The sequence below is a fragment of the Pelophylax lessonae genome, assembly GCF_965119305.1.
Source record: "Pelophylax lessonae genome assembly, chromosome: 2".
Taxonomy (NCBI): domain Eukaryota; kingdom Metazoa; phylum Chordata; class Amphibia; order Anura; family Ranidae; genus Pelophylax; species Pelophylax lessonae.
Window position 1 is genome coordinate 63861782 of NC_138769.1, and position 16311 is coordinate 63878092.

Genomic DNA, 16311 nt, shown 5'->3' on the forward strand with positions numbered 1-16311 from the left:
GGTAGAAATTGTTGTATGCATTATCATATCTTTTGTTAACTGCTTAAAGGCCAGGCCTTTGTCTGACATTTGTTTTTTACAAGTAAAATCATTTTTTTTTGCTAGAAAATTACTGAGAACCCCCCGATTATTATACATCTATTTTTAGCAAAGACCCTAGAGCAGTGTTTCTCAACCGGTGTTCCGTGGCACAAGACCTCAGATCTCTCATTTACCCTTAAAGCAAAAGAAAAGAAAAACATTTTTTTTGACACTTAAAATAAAAATAATGTCTTTAAGCCTGAGACCAGGAAGTGAGGTCGCTCAGGTCCTGAAGGGAAAAGAGCCTACTCGGGCTATCTTGCCCTCACTAAGCTTCCTGCCTAGCCATCGGCTGCATCAGATCGGTTCCCAGCTTACCGACGGCTCTGGTAAGCTTGGAAACGACCGGGAAGCCATGAAAGGGGGGGACCTCTCCCCCTGCCTATAAAAGTGAGCTCACGGCGAATCTGCCGCTGGGATCACTTTTATCCAAAAGCTGACCGCCTAATAGAAAAAACGATACTGGGGGTTATGGCAGCTAGTTTTTGCCATAACCCTGGTATTTGACGTCAAAATTCTGACGTACATTCCCAGACAGGCAGTTGGCAAGTAGTTGCTAAATGGAGAATTTGACTTTATTAGATTGTAAGCTCTTATGAGCAGGGCCCTCTTAACTGTCTTGTATTTTATTGTATTGTAACTGTGCTGTCCCTCTTTTTATATTATAAAGTGCTGTGGAAACTGTTGGCACTATATAAATCCTGTATAATAATATTATAATAATAATAATCATCACTCGAGCAATCTCAGTGTAATAGGAAAGGGAAAAGCCCTTTCATTCCAAAAAAGGTCTGAAATAGTATTTGACCAAAAACAAAACTTTGAACACATTTCAGAAAAAGCAGTGGGTAATCTAAATGTTCAAATGCACACTTGGCCCATGTAGTAATTATATGAGTCATACAGTTTTTTTTTTTTTTTTTTATGCAAGTGAATTTTCCACCTGAAGACCAGGTCTATTCTGACACTTTTTGTTTACAAGTACAAATCTGAATTTTTATTGCTCGAAAATTACTTAGAACCCCTAAACATTATATTTTTTTAGCAGAGACCCTAGAGAATAAAATGGTGGCCGCTGCAATTTATTATGTCACAAATACAACTTTCTGGAAAAAATACACTTTAATAAGTTTTAAAGCAAAAAAACACAACATATAACCCAATTTTTGGTAAAATAGAAAAGATGGTGTTACACTGTGTAAATAGATACCCTAACATGTCATGTTTTAAAACTTTGCATGCTCATGGAATGGCGACAAACTACGATACCTAAAAATCTCCATCGGTTACCAGTTTAGAGTTACAGAGAAGGTCTAGGGCTAGAATAATTTATTTCGCTATAACGTTCGCAGTACCTCAAATATGCGGTGCGAGCACCGTTTACATGTGCTTGCTCCCCCTTTGTATGCGTTCGCTTCTGCACCTGAGCACGGAGGAACATGGGAGCTTTAAAAAAATCTTTTCATTATTTATTGTATTAATGTTATTTTTTTTGTTTTACTTTGTCCCCTTAATCTTCTTTTTTTTTATCACTTTACCTATCACAAGAAACTTGATACCTTCTGGTCCTCGGCCGGCTCTATCATAACCTGGCAGCACCGCTGGATCAGATAATGATCAATTAACGGACTCCCTGATCGCACGGGAGAACCCATAGACTCACCAGTGGGCGAAGGGAGGGGGGAAGGTGTCTCCTCTGGCCATCTGTAAAAGCAATCAAGTGACTATTCAGCCTTTAGGATTGCTTTTAGATGAAAGAGCATTGCCGGCTGAAAAAAAAAAAATCCTGGAGTTATGGCATACAGCTGCAACCATAACCCTGCTATAACTACTTAAAGCCAATCATGTTCATATATGTGATTTTGCAGCAAGTGGAGAACATTGTTAACACATTATTTTAGTAGTAGAATTAACAACAAAACTTTTGTTGTTCGGCTGGTAACTGCTGGTCTGACCATTTTTGGACCCTGTGTACCTAGCTTAAGACCTAAGGCAGATATTTTCTGATGTAGTCGCTACCCTGTTGTATGTTAGCTTTTAACAAGTGAAGTAATTATGAATCACCTGAGGGTGGAGGGTGACAATCACCAACATTCCAAATTACTATAATCCCTGAAATGAATTTGTTTCAGGGCCTGAAAACTTGTATGCTCAAAACTAAGTCTAGATGCGCTTTTTGTGTGAGGAGAAAACCTGGCATTGGGCAGGGGAAGACTGATGACCCTTGTATACCTAGTTCAAATGCAAGAGTGCTTAATGTAACTTATTTCTTGGTGGGTTGTTGTTTAATGTTGCAAACATCTATTTCCTTTAGATTCTCAGCAACTGTTTAAATATCACATAAAAAAATGTTTAAAATGGAAAAATTTGGCAAAAATGTTTTAAAATCTTATAAAAGAGATTGCTGGTGGAAGCATTTTTAGATTGATTGATATCACTTGATGTCTGGTATTGCTCTTTAGCACATTTTTCTTTTTAGTTCATTTTTCAGTTTTTCTCTCCCATTTACTCCTCTAAAATTTCCATTAGAATAAAAGAGTATTCAGCAATAACACACTGCCCATTTAATTAAGTACAGTTGATATAAAATAGTGATGAGTTTTGCTTCCACGCTATGCACTTTTAAAAGGATAACTAGAAAATTCCGTTACTCCATAATAGATTCATGAATTTGATGCACGGGGTCAGGTTTTGCTATAAAAGGAATATACAATACCTCTTTCAGGCTATTGTTCATCATCTGTGATGAAGCAGTGATGAATAAGGTTTCCTAAAATTAAAAAGAGAAATAATTATCAGCATATGAAAATATGTTATTGCTGATACAAAGTTTTATGTATTACTTTCTATCAGGCGGTTTTAGGTGAAATTGGTAAACTGTTAATTCCATCACACACTAAAGCTATGGTGCAGATGTATGAGCTATCTTCCTAGGAACAATGTTTCCTGCACCTGGCACATAGGTATGTCATAGTGGGGAAGACTATTACATCTACCATGGTATTATTGTAAGAAAAAGGTGAAGATTAGTGTAAAGGGGCAGAACTTCCTGTGAAGTGGATTAGTCATAGTTGCAGGATAAAGCCCAGCATTACACATAAGGGTAAGGATATTTTTATTATCATTCCAAAAAAATGTTATACATGAATGGAAAGAAATAAGGCACTCCTGGGGAACAATAATACAATCAAGAAAAATATATATGTATTTAAACATAAGCATAAAAGTAAAAATGAGAAGATAAATAACAATATCCAACTAACACCAACTTGTTCAATGTGTGCAACAACTACACATAAAAAGCTGTACAAAAAATGGCCTTTATGGAAGAAAAATTGGCTTTTTAGATGGTAACTCCCAAAGAGCATCAAATTGCATCACAAATGTCTTTTAAAATATCTAAAAAATAAATGTGTTATTCTACACATCCAATCTTACAAACACAGACACAATGAACCAAGGACCAGATATAGCTCATAATACATTACAAAAAAAGACATCAATTGTGGTATGAAAGCTATTAATGCAGAAAGTGCCAACATGTTTAGCGGGATATCTATAATCCCGCTTCTTCAGGGCTTTTGTTGTACACTTTACAGATGTCTAATATGTATATAGAAAGAAAAACATACATATGTATAAACAAAAACAACTTATCTACACATCAGATGATGTCCAATATTTATATATAGGAAGAAAAAAAAGTTATGGTATATTATATGCCTTCCAAATGGTGTGTTGGATATGTTCCATGTTAGGGGGAGACTAAAAATGTATACATCCAAAATAGTGATGAGCCAAACACCCCCCTGTTCAGTTCACACCAGAACATCTCGAACAGGCGAAATGTTCTAGCGAACATACGAAATCACAAATCCTCATTATAATTGACTATTAATCACCTGCTGGTCCGAGGATTCAAACTGACAACCTCTCTGTTATTCTAACAGCTACGCCACCAAGGCAGCTGAGTAACCCAAGACTCTATCTGCCTAACAATTCTCTATCTAAGATTGACAGCTCTTTTATAGGTTCTGACATCACCAGCGCCCCATAATCCATTTTTCAGGTGCAGTGAATAAATCTACTGACGTCACTTCAGAAGGGGCAGGACAATTAATAGGTTTTAATTAAAATCCATAATTAATATTTATTACATGCTGGCCAGGGGATTCAAGTCACAACCTTGTGTTTGCAAGTTGGTTACTCTACCAGCTAGGCCACCCAGCCAGATGATGAACCTTGAACTCTGTCTGGCTAACTAGCTTCTATCTGAGTTTGACAGGCTGACAGCTCCCATAATCCACTGCTTTAGGTGCAGTGAATAAATGACTGACGTCAGTCATTTATTCATTGCACTTGAGCAGTGCATTGTGCATTGTGGGACGGCTTGTGATGTCAGGTCACTATAAAAGAGCTGTCAAAATCAAAACAGCTCATTCGACGGGAAGCCTCTGGAGAAGCAAGAGCTTCTTCTTTTTTTTTTTTTTTTTTTTTTTTTCTATTTTTCCGGCAGCTGGTGATCATCGGGGACAGTATTTTTTTATTTTTTAATAAAAGACTTTTCCATAACTGGCTTTTGTCATAATTTTTTTGTACACTTTTTGGTGAATGGGTAGGGGTACCATGTGCCCCATATCCATTCACATGGGGGGCCGGGATCTGGGGGTCCCCTTGTTAAAGGGAGCTTCCAGATTCTGATAAGCCTCCCCCCACAGCCACAGCCCAGGGTTGTGGGGAGGAGACCCCTGTCCCCATCAACATGGGGGAAAGGTGCTTTGGGGTGAGGTGGCAGTGACCCCCCTGCCCCAAAGCACCCAACCCACCCATTTTGAGGGCATGTGGCATGGTATGGTTAAGTAGGGGGAGCGCTCGCTCACCCCTGCCCCCATCCTGGCCAGCCAGTTTGTGTGCTCGGATAAGGGTCTGGTATGGATTTTAAGGGAAACCCCACGCCATTTTTTTTTAAATTTTGGTGTGGACTGGGGGGGCCCACGCAGTTTTTTTTTCAGCAATACTGACATAAGCTGATATAAACTGAAGTGACAGACAGACAGACAGACTGCGTCACCATCAAGTACAGCTTGGCTGAACACACTTTCCCTGCCTAACTCCTATATCACCCTACACACAGTGGATGAGATAAAAGTTTGGGAGAGTACATTTAGATTAAGCAGGCTTGGTGGTGTAGGTGGTAGAATACCAGGCTTATAATCATAAGAGCTGTGAGTTCAAATCCCCCTGACAGCCAGTGATTTATTTATTGGAATTCAGAAGTCAGAGAGTCCATGATAATACAGGAACTCGAAGTTCCTGCGAAGAAGCCCATTTGTTCGTCATTTGATGAACAAGCGAACAGCCCAACTCAAACTCGAAGCTTATCCTTAATCCAAAACTGCAGATTTTCGAATGCTGCCACTGGTCAAGGACTCCGCTACAAATTTCTATCTGTGAGAAAGATAGAATACCAATCTACACTGTATATATAGAGGAAAAAGAAAAAAACGATATCAGAAAGTTATTTTACCCCAAAAAATATATCAATAAATCTTAGGATATAAGCTATCCCTCTGGTAAAGGCAAACAATCCAATAGACCTTACCATAAACCATGAATAAAACCAAGTCACAGTATGTTTTAAGCCATTACATGAAGGTGAGCCAGCCTCGATAGCATATGCGCCCTCGACGAGATGTCTGGGTCTCCCGAGCTCCCACCATTCTAACACTGGAAAGCCCTACACATGGGCAGCCCCCTATAAAGCCAAAAGGGGTGGTCCCAGGGAGGGCTAGGTGGGGCCTATCTCATTTGGCATTACACACAATTTCTTTACCTCTATTTCCAAAAACAAAGGGGCAAAAAAGGGTTTCGGGGGTACAAGGTGGAACATGCAAGAACATGGCTGACACCACTTGGTCGACTATCCCCGGCCGGGAGATGCAGGGATGACGTCAGTTCCTGTTCATCACTCTGTGACAATGACTTTAGGGTACAAGCTAAGGCTCTCAAGGAAATATTTCTCAAAAGGGGCTATAGTCACAGAGCTTAGAAAAGGGCTTATAGGAAATCATTAAAAAAACCCTGCAGATTGCTACTATTTCAGAGTGAACATCATCCAGAAAAAGTTAAAATTAGACCTATTATTATACAGTAACAAACAGCATATTTAGATAATGAATGTCCCGAGGAAACACTGGTACCTATTGACCCAGGACAATGTCATCAAACATTTTGTTGATGCAGACCCCCGTGTGACATTTCGAAGAAATCGTTCTATTAAAGACTTCCTCACATCGAGCCACTTCGATAGAGCCCAGGGATCGGACCCTTGTGGCACCCTCCCCCAGGGCACCTATCGATGTGGTCGTTGTGACTTTTGTTGATATATACGTGTTGGTAGAGACCCCCTGATGATTGGCTCCATGACAATTTGATATAAGCATTTCACAGATTGCAAGACCATGGCATCGTATATCTCCTGAAGGAGAGTTGTGATGCGTTTTATGTGGGCAAAATGAAACCTATACTTTGGCAACGTGTGAAAGAACATGTGGATGACATACGTGATGGGGACCCTGAAAGCCCTATTGCAAGGCATTTTGAAAACTGCCATGTATGCAACTTGGACAATTTGAGTTTTATGATGATTGACAGGATACATTCTAGACCTCGGGGCGGGGATTTCGACAATGCCATTTTGCGCTCTTAGTCTAGGTGGATTTTTACCTTAAGAGCTGATATACCTCCCGGTCTCAATGGCTTTGTGAGCTATGCCCCATTTCTTTGAGGGCATTTTAGATAATGCCCAGATAGGGACGATTGCCCCTTCTTTTGTCATTTTTTTGTTGTGGTTTATTTGTTATTATGTTTACATACCCCCTTTGTTTTTTTTTTGTTTTGTTTTTTTTGGGGGGATATATTGCAGATAGGTCTCGTTTTGGACTTTTTTTTTCTTCTTTGGAATAAAATTTTAGATAGTCATACAGATGTTCGGGTTTTTGTGTGGGTTTCATGTTTGGGGTGGCTTTTGGCTTGATTGGCCTGCTGCTCCTTCCTCCCTCTTCGAGGGTGGTGACACACTGTCTTGTTTTTCTGGTGTGCTTTTGGGTTGGGTTGCGCGTCAGCCTCGTTATTGTATTTACTATGGGGTGGTGCATGATCGATCATTGGGCAGGGCGTGACCTTCACTGGTGGGTGTGCCCTTCGAGTGCATCTGACCGGGCGTTAGTTGGATGTCACTTCCGTGTTTGGGTGAGGGTTGACGTCAGTTGCACCCTTGGCGGCTTCTTGCCTCATGTGTCCCTGCTACCTGACTGACGGATGTTTGCATCCTGTCACAGTCCAACGTCACTTCCGCTTTTGGAACAGGAACTGACATCATCCCCGATGTCTGCATCTCCCGCCTGGGTTTCCAGAAAGTGAGTCTCCTGCACACAAACAATTTGGGCTGCTTGTTTGATGGTGGTGCGCCATAAGGAGGCACGCTTGGCCGGGTGGTTCAGGCCATTGGCATTAAGTGATAATAGTTTAATGGATATTGGTGGATGTAGGGTCGTGCACTGTGCAGGTACTCAGGGGTCCAGGGAGCTTGATGCAGTCTGTCTGGTTCTTCGTAAGTCTTTCATTCAAGAAGAGGCCATTAGGTTACTTTTGTTAAATAAACAGGAATATCACCTGAAGGTCCTTAAAGCTAAATAATATGGCCTGGGTAATAGGGTGGGACGTTGGTTAGCTAAAAAAAGGAAATCTAAACAATTTAGTAACAAAATAGAAGCACTTCTACACCCTCATTCACATAGGAGGTTAACAAATCCTAGAGATATTGCCAACGCCTTTGCAGATTACTATCAGTCATTATATGCTCTTCAAAAGGATACAACTATCCCCCAACCTACCACAGAGATTATCTCAAACTATTTGGCACAGATTTCATTACCTAAACTTACAGAGGATCAATTGAGCTCAATTTACCAACCATTTTCAACTCAGGAAATTAGCTCAGTCATCATCAAACTCCCTAATCAGAAATCACCAGGGGAGGACGGGTTTCCCAATGAATTCTATAAAAGTTTATCTACAGAAGTAGCTCCCCACTTAAAATCAGTATTTGAATTAGCAGCCTCCACTGGTACATTTCCATCGGAAATGTTGAAGGGATTAATTGTTACAATCCCTAAGAAAAAAAAGGATACTGAGGACCCTTCATCTTATAGGCCAATTGCCCTATTAAATGCAGATATTAAAATCTTTGCCAAGCTTTTGGCAAGTAGACTGCAGAAGTTTTTACCCCAGTTGGTACATGCAGACCAGGTGGGATTTGTGCCAGGACGGCAGGCTCCTGATGGCACGAGAAGACTTTTGAATCTGCTGACATGGATGGGATCCTGTCGGACGCCTTCCCTGCTACTTTCTTTGGATGCGGAGAAGGCGTTCGACAGGATCCATTTGGGGTATTTGGAGGCAGTGCTGCATAAATTTGGGATTGTGAGTTGGTTGGAAAAAAATATAATGGCTCTTTATTCTAGACCAACAGCAAACGTACTTACATCGGGAATATTATCTAAATCGGTTGGGATAACTAATGGGACTAGGCAGGGATGTCCCCACTCACCAGTTGTCTTTGCGTTGCTTATGGAGCCTTTTGCTCAGAGCATTAGGAGCAACGCGAGGATAACAGGCTGGAAAGCTGCTGGAGTTGAACATAAGATTAGATTATTTGCTGATGATGTCATGTTAATCATTACAAATCCAGCGCCATCTTTAATAGAAGTAGAGAAAATGATAAATTATTTTAGTGCAGTATCATATTACAAATTAAACATTACAAAATCACAGATTATGGGTGTTAATGTTCCCATGTCATTACAGAAATATATAACTGAAAAGTTTTCCTTTACATGGTCCTCGTATATACCATTCCTGGGGATTAATTTAACTTCATCTTTTTCCCAACTTTATGATTACAATTATAAACCCTTTCTGGACACTTTGTCACGACAAATTGGAGAACTTAAGGTTCAAGATTTGACTGTAGCAGGCAGAGTGGCTATGTTAAAAATGATTATACTTCCCAAACTACTTTATTTGTTTCGTACGTTGGCAATTCCCTTACCACCCCAATATTGTGTCTCTGTTCAAAAGTGCTTCAATCAAACTATATGGGAAGGAAAACCACCCCGATGTGCGTCCCTCATTATGAGGAGACATAGGAGGCACAGAGGGATGGGAGTTCCTTGGGTTTCTGCATATTATAAAGCATCTGTATTAGATCAATTGAAATATTGGTGGACGCTTGTGCAGCATAAATTGTGGCTGGGATTAGAGGCGGATGATTGTAATCAAGAAAATCTTAGGACCACAATGATATCTGTAATGATTGGAGCTGTTGTGCCCAATATCCAATCTATTACAGTGCAAACTGCCTATGCAACGTAGACAGAAGTATTTTGTTCGCCTCTCGAATATGGGGCGACATGTGAATTCCCTACTCCCCTTTCAGTTCTCACGTACTTCATCCCAAATGTTGATATAAAATTGTGGTTGAGAAAGGGGGTTAAATGCTTGAAAGATATGTATAATGAAACAGGGATTCATCGTTTTGAATATTTTGTTCACCAGTATAGAATACAACCGTCAGCTTTTTTGAGCTATTATCAAATATTTTCCTTTCTACGGAAAAATAGCCTTCCTTCATATGTTAAATTACCCATTTCTATAAACAAGTTTTATCAAGCACCCTTAGCTACTGCCAACGGTATATCAGTTATTTATGATATATTGAACAAGCATAACACCTATTCTAAAGCCACTACCGTTCTTAAATGGGAAAAATTACTGGGGAAATCTTTCCCGGAAACTAACTGGCTAAAAGCCTTTGCTGCCACATACGCTTCCTCAAAATGTACTAATCATTGGGAATTATATCAAAAGACTTTAAATTTTCGGTATTTGACCCCAACTAAACTTTCCAAATTTTACCCCTTAGCTCCAGTATTATGTTGGAGAGAGTGTGGTGAACAAGGGACGCTATTCCATATAGTTTGGGAGTGTAAATCGATTGGAGCATTTTGGAACAAAATATTCTCTATGATCTCAGAAGTTGTGGAAAAATATATAATTCCAAGTCCTGAGATGGCGATCCTGCACCTAAATATCCATGAGATGCCTATAAAGTACAGAGTAGTGGTTTTACATCTTTTATTAGCGGCAAAACTTTTAATCACAAGAAGATGGAAATCTCAGGAGATACCATCTCCATCTGATATTGTTACATTACTTAATCAGCAATGTGAGATGGAAAAAAATATGGCTACAATAAGTTCGGCGAAGAAAATATTTACAGTTAGATGGAATCCATGGCTAAACAATCTAAGATGTATGGTGATAATGGATTAGATAAGGTATGTGTGTTAATGTAAGGATTGCTTAGTAGGAATGAATTTATTGATCATGAGGTAAAATGTGAATGTTCCTGAGACCAGGAGAGCGCAGAAATCTTGTGCACAGTGTTCAATGCTTGCAAAAAGTAGTAACCTGCATAGAGAGAAAAGGGAAAGCAAAAAAACAAAACGGACAAACATGTAGAAAACATAGGGGAGATATAAGGCCTCAAAGGCCATCTCAGTGAATGGGGGTGAAAAAGGTCCATAGCCAAAGGGGCTAGGTGGCACCAGGCAATTAGTGGTATAACCGGGCAGTACACCAAGTTCTCTGTTAAGAAGAGCGGAATGCATTCAAGTGTCCCTCCTGTTGCGCGAGTTTGCGTTATGCCACCGTTGGGGTAGTCTGCCTGGGGATGATTTTGCTCTGGCTGGGGGGCTGGATCTGGGATGATACCCCAAGACTAGAGCAGGGCTATCCCCCTTTCCAGGGAGGTGATGGAGTGGGAGACACCGTCCTTCTCTAGGACAATTTTTGAGGGGGTGTATCCATTTGTAAGACTATGGTTCTGCAAGGCCTTTGTGATGGTGGAGAGTTGCCTCCGTAGATCCAGGGTATGTTTGGACAGGTCAGCGAATATCTGTATATTGGTATAAGGGTAAGGGAAGCGTCCAAGTGATCTCGACTTAGAGAGTATAGCCTCTTTAGTTTGGTAGAAATGAACCCTCAGTAACACGTCCCGAGGGGTTTGCTGGGGGAAAAAGGGTGGTTTTGGCACCCTGTGGATGCGATCATAGTGAGCTCTAGAGGAGTCACTCCAGGAAGGATAGCTGAGAATAGATCCTGGGCAAATTTGTGTAGCTCAGAGAATTGCACTGATTCAGGGATGCCCCGGATTTTAAGGTTATTTCTCCTGGAGCGATCCTCCAGGTCAGTGATTTTTGCATTTAGCCAGTGTCTCTCAGTAAGGTTTTCTTCATGAGCCTCAACTAGGTCATGAATGGTAGTGATTATGTCTGATACAGAGTATTCAACAGCGTGGACTCTGTCACCTAGGGAGTGAACTTCGGCTGTAAATTGGTTGGCGAGGGAGACCATATCTGCTTGCAGGGATGTATGCAGAGAAAGTAAAATCTCTTTCAGTGTGGTGTCTAGGATGGGCTGGCCTGCGGTTGGGAAGGCTGCTATAGCTGAGGACCCCAGGGTAACTGGCAGAGCGGGGTCGCAGATGAGGCCTAGTGTAGAGGTCTGGGCAGAGTGTTCCAGTCTCAGGCGAGACTTTGCAGGGCTGCTGCAGGAGGGGCTTGAAGGCTCATAGGTGTGGGGGGGAGACAGTATCTGCAGTGATGCCCCCCTGGGGGGTAAATCCTCAGAGAGGTCTGTGAAGTGCCCCCGCCCATGCTCTGAGGTGCCAAGGCCCGGACCGCCGGTGCATTCTTGTCGACTGCCTTGGGGTGTCTGCGGGAAGAAGGCTGTCAGTTTTTTAGGCCCCTTCTCCTCCTTTCTCTTGCGGGACATCTCAGGGGTGAGCTCTGGCTGTGTATATCGAGGATGCTGGTGATTGACTGCCCGGATGGCGATGGATGCCACTGGATTCTTTTGCCTGGCGCCGGAGCTCTGGATCAAGCAACCATCCTTGTCTCGCGCTGGCCAGGCCCCCTAAAATAACTTTCTGATATTGCTTTTTTCTTTTTCTTCTTCCTGTATATATATATACAGTGCAGTTTGGTATTCCATCAGTGGCGAAACCACCAGGGCTGCAGCAGTCGCACTTGCGACTGGGCCCTACCATTCTTCCACTGTGGGGGGGGGGGGCCCCAAGACTGCAGAAAGACTTCTCACAGGCAGCCCGGCACTCTACAAAGCTACAGAAAATGATTGCAGCAGAGTGCTTTTAGAGTGCTGACAGCTTGCATCCAACGGGGATCAGCTACTTCAAACAGGTGACCTGGCATCTAGTAGAACCTCAAGCAGCACTTTGGATGGTCCAGTAATATCCCTGGTGGGGGTGTAGACATGGAGGGCTCCGCACAGGTTGGCATCTGCAGATCCCACTCCACTTGTGTGTCGGCTCCCTGTCTAGCAGCACACACTGGTCTGCAGTGAGTTCATCCCTTCCTGGATGCACACATGGTGTGTGGGCTCCCAGTTCTATCAGTAGCATCAGCTGTATCAGGTTACAGCTTATTACAGGCAACAAGTCCCCAGGATGAGTGAAGATCGGGTGAGTGCTCTGGTCATTGTTTACAGAAGAATTTTAGCCCAGCCATCCACCCAGCTTAACTTACAGTGAGCCTTTCAGCCATACACCAACAGGAGGGCAGTTGAGACATTTTCTTAGCATTGTCTACACACTGTGAGCTTACCTGCTGCAAATCACTCACAGAGTGCAGCTGAGCCATCCATCCTGCTCAATCCCCCCCCCCCCCCCATAACCTAAATTTGTTATTGCAAGAGATTCATAGCCACAATAAAAGTTCTTGGTGGACTGGACCAGCTACATGTAGCCTAACACTACTTTTTTGGGCATTTATCACAATCTACATTTGCAATATATTACAGATTGGCCATAGGGATGTGAATAGCGGTCCATCCACCAGAGAATAACTCTGTCATGTCATTTTTACACCACTCAGACTTTTAGACTTTTTAGACTGGGTTTACACTTATGCAATTTGGATGCTGGTTTCCCCGATCCAATTGACGTGACAGGAGAGTGTGACCGGCTCTCAATGGAGCAGGTTCACACACCTCCAGGGCGACAGAAGGCCACATTTGGAAAGTGAGATGAGCACATGTGGCCAGTGATAAAAGATGGATAAAGCAAAAATAAAATAGATTCCAGTTTATTGTATTAAAAAGTGTAACATCATGCAGCATAAACACATGAGAATGCCATACTCACATGTACTGTGTGTACTGTGACATACTGAAGCAGAGCATGCTCCCCTTCCTTCGGAGACTGGGCCGCAGGGCAGTATTCCAACATGATAATGACCCCAAACACACCTCCAAGATGACCACTGCCTTGCTAAAGAAGTTGAGGGTAAAGGTGATGGACTGGCCAAGCATGTCTTCATACCTAAATCCTATTGAGCATCTGTGGGGCATCCTTAAAAGGGAAGGTGGGGGAGCGCAAGTCTCTAACATCTACCAGCTCCGTGATGTCGTCATAGAGGATTGGAAGAGGACTCCAGTGGAAATGTGTGAAGCTCTAGTGAACTCCATGCCCAAGAGGGTTAAGGCAGTGCTAGAAAACAATGGTGGCCACACAAAATATTGACACTTTGGGCTCTATTTGAACATTGTCCCTTAGGGGAGTACTCACTTTTGTTTCCAACGGTTTAGACATTAGTGGCTGTGTGTTGAGTTATTTTGAGGGGACAGCAAATTCATGCTGTTATTCAAGTTGTACACTCACTACTTTACATTGTAACAAAGTGACATTTCTTCATTGTTGTCAAATTAAAAGATATAATAAAATACAGTCAGGTCCATAAATATTGAGACATCTACACAATTCTAATCTTTTTAATGGATTTGAAATGAAACAAACACAATGTGCTTTAACTGCAGACTTTCAGCTTTAATTTGAGGGTATTTACATCCAAATTAGGTGAAAGGTGTAGGAATTACAACAGTATGTATATGTGCCTCCCACTTTTTAAGGCCCCTTTCACACAGGCGGACCGTTCAGATCCACCTGTCCGTTTTTTTGGCGGATCTGAACGGTCTCCCCATGCATCCCTATGGGGAATCGGATGTCAGCAGAGACATGTCCGCTGACATCCGATCCGTCAAATCTGGACGGATGGAAACCCTATTTTCCATCCGTCCAGCGGATGGGATCGGATTAGAACAGACTGACGGTCCGTTCCCATCTGATTTCCCCCATAGAGATGCATGGGGAACTGACAACTGTGTCTCTGCACACAGAGCGGACACACAGCTGTCATCCTTCTGCTCAGTGGAGGATCGGCGGCTCGATCCCCCGCTGAGAAAAACGGAATCCGTCCGACGGACGGATAGTGTGAAAGGGCCCTTAGGGGCCAAAAGTAATGGGACAATTGGCTGCTCAGCTTTTCTATGGCCAGGTGTGTGTTATTCCCTCATTATCCCATCTACAAGGAGCAGATAAAAGGTCCAGAGTTAATTTCAAATGTGCTATTTGCATTTGGAATCTGTTGCTGTCATGCAGAGTGACTCCTGCATGCGCAGTAGGAAACAGGCTGTGAAGCCTCAAGGCTTCACTTCCTGTTTTACTTAGTGTAGATGCCGGTACCTGCACTCAGAGCCGATGGCTGGAGCGGCTTTGGGTGTCGGCATTGCGGGATCCCTGGACAGGTAAGTGTCCTTATATTAAAAGTCAGCAGCTGCAGTATTAGTAATTGCTGACTTTTAATTTTTTTTCCTGCAGGCTGGAACTTCTCTTTAAGCATCCTAAAAGTAAGTACGTCACTATGATCTATGTACAGTACTATCTACTTTGCCCAAATGACTCAGACGACATTACTATATTCTTGTATTAAGTTTAACTCAGGCTACCACACAAATTCCTTCTTTTGCCACCATGCCATGTTTCCCTAAATGCCAAGGAAATGAATCGTCCTGGAAAACGCTACTCCCTGTGGTCTGAAGCACGAAAGCTCCAATAAATATATTATGTTGCCAAGAGGCTCAGGTTTGCAAAGATAAAGCACCCTCCATGCCACACTAGAAGCCAGAAGGGTCAGTAATAGGGTTGAGCGGACACCTAGATGTCCGTGTTCGACGGGTTCGGCCGAACTTTAAAAAAAAGTCCGGGTCCGTGTCCCGGACTTTTACCGAACTTTTCCCGGACACCGAACCCCATTGAAGTCAATGGGGACCCGAACTTTAAGGCACTAAAATGGCTCTAAAACACCAAAGGAAAGGGCTAGAGTGCTGCAAATGGCAGCAAAACGTAATTAAGAGCATGGCAAGTGCTCTGCAAACAAATGTGGATAGGGAAATAACTTAAAACAACAAAAAAAAACAGAAAAATAAAACAATGTTCTTCTTCATCTCTGAAGGACGAGGCCCATATGGAGTAGGAGGGAGGTTGAGGTGGTGGTGGATGTGGCGGTGACATAGGCGTGCGCACAGGGTGTGCTGGGTGTGCCTGGGCACACCCTAATCACCTAGGGCACATAGCATTGCCAGTGAGGAGATGGGAAAGATCTCCCTGGGACCTGCTCTGCTCTATTTCTCCTTGCCTACAGGTACATGGCCCCGATACATTACTCTCCCTGCTGGCAAACACATGCATGTGTATTTCAACTTTGGGGTGCACACCTTAATGCAATAGGCTGCGCACACCTATGGGCGGTGTAGGTGGAAGCGGCGGTGGAGGAGGACCAGGGCCGGATTAACAGCATCATGGGCTTGGTGCTGAGGATTTTGAAGGGCCTTAAGGGCCGTGCCTTGCCATGCACCCAGAGGAGGAAGGGTGCAGCCATGCATGCCTAATTCAACATGGGATGCTGTCTCTGAAGCCCATAAACACATCCATGCATCGCCAACTGTCCCTCCTTGTCCGGCCTTCACGCTGTGTGGGGAGGTTCTGAGGGTGCTGCCTGGGGAAGCGAGCATAGAAGCCAGACTTCTGTGTTTACAAGTGACAGAAGAGCGGTAACAGTGAATATGGCCAACCCGGGGCCTATATAAAAGGTAGGGGCCTGGAGCTGCAGCTCCAATAGCCCCTACATTAATCTGGCCCTGAGGAGGAGGACGAGGTAGCCAACACTGCTTCTTTTCAAAAATTTTAAATGAGGGTACACCCCAAAAGAGTGAGAAAGAGCAAAAATGGAACAATGGGTGGGTAAGGTCGGT

At 42.8% G+C, this 16311-nt stretch overlaps 1 protein-coding gene across 1 annotated transcript in view; it reads right to left on the minus strand.

Annotated features, from left to right (window-relative positions):
• Nucleotides 1–16311, minus strand: part of HTR1F (5-hydroxytryptamine receptor 1F) — a 445099-nt gene that overhangs the window by 273998 nt on the left and 154790 nt on the right. Inside the window, exon 2 of the mRNA XM_082244850.1 lies at nucleotides 2798–2851. The gene's annotated coding sequence lies outside the window, so the exon portion shown is untranslated. The remainder of the gene's footprint in view (nucleotides 1–2797; nucleotides 2852–16311) is intronic.